This window comes from Bison bison, unplaced genomic scaffold (assembly GCF_000754665.1).
Source record: "Bison bison bison isolate TAMUID 2011002044 unplaced genomic scaffold, Bison_UMD1.0 scf7180017864043, whole genome shotgun sequence".
In the NCBI taxonomy this organism is placed as follows: domain Eukaryota; kingdom Metazoa; phylum Chordata; class Mammalia; order Artiodactyla; family Bovidae; genus Bison; species Bison bison.
In genome coordinates, this window is record NW_011494615.1 from 616,929 (window position 1) to 625,823 (window position 8,895).

The 8,895-nt window shown below is 45.2% G+C and overlaps 1 protein-coding gene across 6 annotated transcripts in view; it reads right to left on the reverse strand.

The window, feature by feature from the left end:
• TRAK1 (trafficking protein, kinesin binding 1) overlaps window positions 1-8,895 on the reverse strand; it is a 99,973-nt gene that overhangs the window by 43,137 nt on the left and 47,941 nt on the right. The window lies entirely within an intron of this gene.

Consider the following 8,895-nt stretch of genomic DNA (forward strand, 5'->3'; position numbering starts at 1 on the left):
TCATAATGGCACCATCTTACATTTACCAAGCATGCTAACTACAGCCTGGCCTTGTTCCTAGCCCTCTAGGTGGATTACCTCATTTACTCCTCAGAGCAAAAAATACTACAGGGTAGGCACTGAGGCCTAGAGAGGTTAAATAACTCACCCAATGTCACACAGCTAGCAAATGGTGAATTTCAAAGTAAGAGGAGACTCCTAGCAGAGGCAGCAGCTAACACTTAAGGAGTCCCTGTTATGTCCAGGAATTTAATGTGCTTTTCTTGTTTACCCCTCAGAACAATCTTTCAGGGTAGGCACTATTATGATGAGTATTCTAGGATGAGGAAACTGAGGCTCAGAGAAGTTAAGGACCCGATCCAAGGTCACAGCAAACGAAGCTGCATGTGCTGGGGACTGAGCCAAGGCCAGTCTGGCTCCTGTACCAAATAGGGAGCCATAGAGGATTCCAGGGCATGGCTGAGGTCACACAAATCAACAATGTTTAAGAAGCATAAAGAAAGCAAAAAGTGCCCGTGCTTTAGGTCAGATCTGTGACCCTGGTGCCTCATGAGGCTCAGGTTTTCATAGGAAAATCTACCAAGGCCATGAGGCCCTGGGCAAACCCCGTAATTATGTCTCGGGCTTCCTCTTCCAAGAAATGAGGACTAACAAATGATGCTTTAAACAGTATAAGCAGTCTGCACTTTTCAAGCACCAATTTTCCAGATACTCAATCTACAATAAACCATCTCAAGTTTCTCTCTCCATGAGAACAGTATTTCAGACAGAAGTTCCACTTCTGAACAAGGAAGCTCTACCAAATAAATCTACTTCCCCCCAAAAGGTATTGAAAACAAATGAAAACTTTATGCTCAGTAGGAGCCAGACATAAAAGACCATATATTGTATGACTCCATTCATATTAAGTATCCAGTATAGGCAACTTATAGAGACAGGCAGCAGATCTGTGGTTCCCTGGGATGAGGAGTGGTGGTACTTTAGTCGATGAGTCATGTCTAACTGTTTGTGACCCCATGGACAGTAGCCAGGCTACAGTCTGTGGTCATGGGATTCTCTAGGCAAGAATACTGGAGTGGGTTGCCATTTTCTTCTCCAGGGGATCTTTCCGACCCAGGGATTAAACCGGGGTCTTCTGCATTACAGGCAAATTTCTTTGCCGACTGAGCCACCAGGGAAATCCAAGATGAGAAGTAGGAAAGGGAATTAATTATAAATAGACATGAAGGATCTTATGAGGCGGGATGGTAGAGGGCAAGATGTGAACGTTCTAAAACTGAATTATGGTGACTATTGCCAACTCCGGAAATTTACTAAAAACACTATAAATTGTTCACTTAAAATGGGTGAATTTTACAGTATGTAAATTATACGTCAATATTTTAAGTTATCATCAAATTATATGCAAACAAGCATCCCTGGGCTACATATGTCACAGCCAGTCATTTCAACAGAATATGACAAACGCATTCTTTCTTGATCTCATGATGGAGCCTTTCTCCAGCCAAAAGAATGTTCTCAAACAGCAAAAGTGTTTAGGAGTAGCAAATCAGTGATTAGAAAATCAGCACTGATAAATGGCACATAAATGAACGAATCCACATGGACTAGACTATTTTCAATTAGATAATTGTTCATAGCATTTGCTTAGATGGCAGAAGTTCATGATACATCCATAATGCCCACTCGTTCTAATTTTCACTTTTATACTTTCCTCACGTCACAGCCACTTCTTGGAGATTCAGCCATGCCCTTCCCTTGGCTGTTGCCCTTTATTATCTATTTTCAAAATAATTTAGACTTGGCCCAGAAGCCCAAGTGTATTAACTACTAAGACCTATAAGACACACATGCTGCTGCTGCTAAGTCGCTTTAGTCGTGTCCGACTCTGTGCGACCCCAAAGACGGCAGCCCACCAAGCTCCCCGATCCCTGGATTCTCCAAGCAAGAACATTGGAGTGGGTTGCCATTGCCTTCTCCACACATGATTTGGCTTTTAAAAAAAAAAAAAAAAGTAAAACCTAACTATTTTCATGCAGCCGTTGATGTGTGTACAGGAATAGAGTGAGGTCCACAGTACTACAGTACTTGGTAATAAAAAACAATGCTCATTTGTCCGCAGTTAGAACAAAATGAAAAAAGAACAAATTCCTTGTTATTTCTGTTTAAATGGCTCCATGTCCAAAATGACAGAAGCATAATGAACCTAATTCTTACAAACCTATGTCCCTTCCCACCTGTACAAGTCACATGGTGGCCCGACACATAGTTGACGCTCAAAAAAATGGAAGAGTTTGTTTTACTCCCAGACCAGTGTTTGCAAAGAAAGGCTCATTTCTAACCAACCAGAGGGCCCGGAGAGGGATGAAAACATGAAAGCCTGGTGTATATCTCATCACCTCCAGATGAACATGTATCTTAGAAAGAAATCCCCTCCCCACCAGGCTTCCTGCATAAAAAAAGAAGACGTCTGGAAACAGGCCAAGTTCAAGTCCAGTGTGATATGATGAGGCACAAAGCTGCTAAGAAAGAAGCTGCATTAACAGAAAGGCATCAACTAATAAGCAGTTGTGGTCCTAAGCCAGAAGCAAACAGGCAGACTGCTGGCCACGAGTCCTCACAGGTGAAAGGTGCTGGCTGATCACGACAGCTTTAGGGACAGTCTTGGAGATGGCATGGTGGCAAAGGCCAACCCAGAGCCCAGTTCACTGCTAACGGCAGTGTGTTTGGTCATGACCAGCATCTGCATGGTGCTGGGTCTATGCACTGGGAGGTGGGAGCAAGGTGTCACTTGCCAAGAGTAGAGACCTGACAGGGCAGTCTGGCTACATTTGCCTGCTCTTCAGCATCACTATCAGTTGAGATTAGGGTGTGATAATTGTACTGGCTCACTTTCCTTTGCCAGGGTTGTCTGAGAGCAGGGCACCAGAGCAACTTACTGAAGAGACTGGGAAGAAAAAGAAAATTACTATCAAGTATTTACAATAGGCCCACTCCAGTACTCTTGCCTGGAAAATCCCATGGATGGAGGAGCCTGGTAGGCTGCAGTCCATGGGGTCGCTGAGGGTTGGACACGACTGAGGGACTTCACTTTCACTTTCATGCATTGGAGAAGGAAATGGCAACCCATTCCAGCGTTCTTGCCTGGAGAATCCCAGGGACGGGGGAGCCTGGTGGCTGTCATCTATGGGATCACACAGGGTTGGACACGACTGAAGCAACTTAGCAGCAGCAGCAACAGCTACCAGGAGCAGTTTACAAATACTATTTCACTTAAAACCAGTATAACACGGTGACACAGATATGACCTCCATGAGACACTGTGAGGCAGAGAGAGGGGACAAGTGACTTGTCCAAAGTCAGACAGGACATAAGTATGGACTTGAACCCGGTATGTTGGAATTACAATCATCCACCCTGCCCTAGACTGAAACACTCAGAGATGACCTATGGGGCCGTTCATCACCAGGGTATTTAATGAAGGCCTTGTTGGTGATAACCAAATGGCTCACTCATGGACTGCTCACCACATGCCCAGCAGTCTGCTAAAGTGCTGGATGTCTACCACCTTCTTCAATGTCTACATTTATCCTAGGAGGGAAGTGCTACCATAGCCCACATTTTAGACATGAAATTACACAAGGTCACAAAGCTATGAGAGGGTCTCATTCTATTTGACACCCAAATTGGGGCTCTTGGCAATGGGACCCCACTCCAGTACTCTTGCCTAGAAAATCCCATGGATGGAGGAGCCTGGTGGGCTGCAGTCCATGGGGTTGCTAAGAGTCGGACACGACTGAGCGACTTCACTTTCACTTTTCACTTTCATGCATTGGAGAAGGAAATGGCAACCCACTCCAGTGTTCTTGCCTGGAGAATCCCAGGGACGGGAGAGCCTGGTAGGCTGCCGTCTATGGGGTCGCAGAGTCAGACACGACTGAAGTGACTTAGCAGCAAGCACAGCTGTGTAAACAAAATAAATCCTACCCTTGAGGAATTTAAGCCCTAATTGAGAAGGTAAGACAAATTAGCACAATACAGAGGAATCAGCAGGAAGCGCCAGGCAAGAAAAGCTCTTAGGGAGTTCAGATGGCTAGGGACTGGGGAACAGGTACCACAAAATGCACAGCTTTGCCCATTGCCAGCCCTGGGGTGCTGCTGGTACCTCCACCCTAGAAAGAGCCCTGAGCAAGGGACATGCATGGTGCATCCATGGATACTATCAAACAAACCCAGGCTGAAACCAAGGTGACGAAACCAATGGGCAGAGAGACCTTTGTAACAGAGGTGAGGTCAGTGCTGATAAGCTAGGCCAGCTCCTTTCTCTAATGTGACCCCACAGGGCAGAGTCCTATAAGCCACCCTGTATCAGTACAGACCCCAGAGCCAAGGCCTGATGGCGCTTTCTCTCTGGGGTGGACGTTCCCACCCCACAAGACATCACAACCACCAGCAGGCCACTGCACATCCCCCACACGGCTCAACCCTCCTCCTCTAGCCCCAGAGATCCCTGGGGCTCTGAGAAATGAGGAATCCCTCTCAGACTGGAGGAATGAGATCCACTGGTGCTGCTCCTGTGCTTCACCTTGGAATTCTTCACTAAAGAATCTGGACACCTGCCCGAGGCACTCCATCAAGCTCTGGGTTCCCACTGTCTAACAGCATCATTTGCATCTCGGCTTTTTGCAGATGATAATTACTGGGTAGTGCTCAGCCCCTGAAAACTGGCCTGTGTCCAAAAGACTGACTACTGACTGGCAGCAGCCACCTCTGATGAGGGGATGTGCACTCTCTCGGTCTCAGGGCTCAGTAAACCCCAGACCACGCCACATGCTCTTTTCAAACCCTGCCACCCGAAGGCCATCCTGAATATACCTGCCAGGAAATCAGTGACCAATCTGGTAATTGAGTGACAGCCACAGAAGCATCCAGGTGAGAAAACATGACAAAGACCCCTCCTGGAGAAAGCGGGAGGAAACTGCCCCACAACAAACCACAAGGATGTGATGAGAAAACTCCACTGTTCACCAGTGTCTTCCTGGAGCTGGTATCACAGCTCGGGCACAGAGGGGTGTGACCACTGCATCATCGCTCAGCAGCACTGTGACCACCCTGCTCCATCTCAGGGATGCGGGGAAAACAAGAAAGCCCACCTCAGAGAATACCGCTCAGCAAGAAATCACTTGAGATCAAGTCAGTTTCTGCACCACACAAGCCTCCAGGGACCAGAAGGACACAGAACCTAGACATTTTCTCTCCTGAAGACAAAAAGAGCCATGCTGCCTCTGACAGCTGTGTGATCCAAGAAAGCTGCTTCTCCGGGTGCCTCGTGGGTTAGGAAGATAATGTGAGATAATGCAAGGCAAGGGCCCACGGCTCTACTAGCTGAGAGCCAGGTGTGGTGGAGGGCAGACCCCACAGCAGGGTGAGGGCCTGTTCTGTGCTTACAGTGCTGGGACTCTGGATAACCTATCTGAGTCTCAGTTGCTTTGAATGCAAAATGGAAATAATGCTTATTTCAAAGGCCGCTTTGAAGATGAAATGGGTGACATCAGGAAGTGCCTATCACTCCCACAAGATGACCTGGGGGGACCAACATATGTCTCCTGTATCCTTGGCTGCCAATATTAGTGTTGCTGTTCAGTCACTAAATTGTGTCCAACTTCTTGTGACCCCATGGATTGCAGCATGCCAGGCTTCCCTGAGCTTCTCTACCTCCTGGAGTTTGCTCAAACTCATGTCCATTGAAACAGTGATGCCATCAACCACCTCATCCTCTGTCACCCCTTCTCCTGCCTTCAATCTTTCTCAGCATCAGGGTCTTCTCCAATGGGTTGGCTCCTTGCATCAGGTGGCCAAAGCACTGGAGCTTCAGCTTCAGCATCGGTCCTTCCAATGAATATTCTGCTGCTGCTGCTAAGTTGCTTCAGTCGTGTCCGACTCTGTGCGACCCTAGAGATGGCAGCCCACCAGGCTCCCCTGTCCCTGGGATTCTCCAGGCAAGAACACTGGAGTGGGTTGCCATTTCCTTCTCCAATGCATGAAAGTGAAAATAAAGTGAAGTCGCTCAGTCATGTCTGACTCCTAGTGACCCCATGGACTGCAGCCCACCAGGCCCCTCCGTCCATGGGATTTTCCAGGCAAGAGTACTGGAGTGGGTTGCCATTGCCTTCTCCGAATGAATATTCAGGGTTGATTTTACTTTAGGATTGACTGGCTTGATCTGTTACACCAAACTGATTTTATCTTTCAGTTTTCAATCAAAAGCATCTCTTTAGGATCTTTTAACAGTATAGGAAACCACCTCAGAATCCAGGGAACACAGTTACATCTACATCAAGCACGTATTTTCACTATTCACAGAGACTTCTCTTGCACTTGTGGTAGTGTGACAGGATCAGAAGAAAACAGAGTTGTGCCCAGTGAACTCCTTGTTTCCAGCAAAAGTGGACACAGAAACCAAGCATTCCAAACCAAATCCCTATCTTCCTGATCTACACCACACACTTCTTTCAGGCTGGGAGCAAGTCTCGTGAATTTTATTTTCCAAAGAAAACTGAGCACATTGACAATGAAGTGTGCCTTCCATATCCATGGGCTCTACATATGCAGATTCAACTAACCCCAGATTGAAAATATTCAGAAACAAAGAAAATTCCAAAAAGTTACAAAAAGCATAACTTGAATTTGCCATCGCTGGCAACTATTTGCATAGCATTTACAAAGTATTAGTCATTGTATCAATAAGTAATCTAGAGATTTAATATATACAGAAGGATATGTGTAGGTTCTATGCAAATATTGTGCCATTTTATATGAGGGACTTGAGTATCCATGGGTTTTGGTACCTACAGTGGTCCTGGAACCAATCCCCTGTGGATACCGAGGATCAACTGTATCTTTCTTTTGCAGTTACTGTCTTGAAAATATTATTTTCACCTTCTGGAGAGCTAAAAGTTTTTTTTATTAGAGAAAAGAGGGAAATTGGATGGGAACAAATAAGAGCAGGAAGAGAACTATAACAGACTATCTTAAGAGGGCAAATACAGAGCAGGTCCCCAATCCTCCCCTCCGTCAAATATGATCACAAAGTGGAGACCCTGGCATCTGTGAGACATGGATCAGCACGGGGCAAGGCACACCAGAATCATGCAGAGGGTACGTTACAACCCAGACTGCTGGGCCCCACCCCAGTATGTCTGATTCAGCAGATCTGGGGCTGGACCCAAGAATGTGCATTTGTAACATGTTCCTGGGTGATACTGATGCTGCCAGATGGGACCCCACCTTGAGAACTGCTAGCACAGTATTTAAGAGCAGTCTCTGTAGGGTCCTAGAGCCAGTTTACATAGGTTGAAATCATCTAGTGTTACTTCAGATGAGTTGCTTACATTTCTTCTTATAAACCTATGAAATGGAAAATCACAACAGTCCTTAAACTCCTATGCTTATTTTAAAGATTAAATGCATGAATCTACTTAAAAGTACTTGGAATAGCGCCTGGAACATAGTAAATACATAATAAACAGAGGCTATCATCATCATTATCATCTGGCTGTCAGTTTTTTTTTAAAAGGTTCAAAATATATAGATATATGAAATATATATAAAATATGTGCAATATATTTTTCCTTCTCTTGACAAGGATATATGCTACTTTTCTAGAACGTATTATAACCTTTCATTTAGAACCATATAGCTCAATAATTGATTTGAAAAATCATCTTACTATGGTTTAAGACAGCAACTCATCTCATATTTTAATGTGCACAGGAATCCCCTGAAGGTATTGTTAAAATGTAGATCCTGACTCAGCAGGTATGCAGTGCTGCCTGAGAGTCTGCATTTCTAACAAGCTCCCAGGTGACATGGGCACCCAGTCCACATGCTGAGTGGCCTGCCTTTAAGTGACACAAGCTGATATAGTGAGGTCTGGGCCAGCCCTGGTTCTGTTAGAACAGATAGATGCCTTTCTCCTGATCACCTCCAGGAACCCAATAAATGCACAGTCCCCATGGAGCTGTCACGCCTCTCTCCTTTCACCTCCATCATCTCCTTCAGGGAAGGACTGGGTGGAGCTCGGGGCTTCAGCACTGCTCCCACCTAGTAGTAGTAGTGAAAGCCGCTCAGTCATGTCTCTTTGCGACCACATGGACTTTACAGTCCATGGAATTCTCTTGGCCAGAATACTGGAGTGGGCAGCCGTTCCCTTCTCCAGGGGATCTTACCAACCCAGGGATCGAACCCAGGTCTCCCACACTGCAGGTGGATTCTTTACCAGCTGAGCCACAAGGGAAGCCCCTGCTCCCCACTCCCCTTTGCCAATTAAACACTTTTAACTGTCCTATAATATTTTCAGGGTAGTAACCTCAAAAGACAAACACGTTCAGTATACAGCCAATTATAAACTCTTTAAAGAACAAAAGTTATTTTAAGACATGGAAACAGGCCATCAGAGAGCAGAATTTTGAAAAAAATCTTTTGATTGCTTTTACTCAAAACCTAAAGAACTTCCCACAATTGCTCTTTAAACTTTCTGTTTTACCCCACCTCCCCACTCCCCTGCAAAATCTCTTTTTCTAGGCTCTGAGTGAAAACCCCAAAAGTCCGACTAAGAAGCTCACACTCAACATTTGGGTGTATCTTTATTTAATACCCTTCCTCTTCTCAAAAAGCAGCACCTCTTTGATATAGCCTGGTGGTTAGGTTCCCAGGTAATTCCAAAGTCAGCTCTTATATTTTTCTATTAGAAATATTTCTCTCTATACATATATTTTAAAAACCCCTATTTCAAATTGGCGATTAATCATTTTTTAAATAAACAATTTCCTAAAATAAACAAAAACATTTAATAATGACTCAAGTTTCTATTAACCCACCAAAACTCATTCTGTC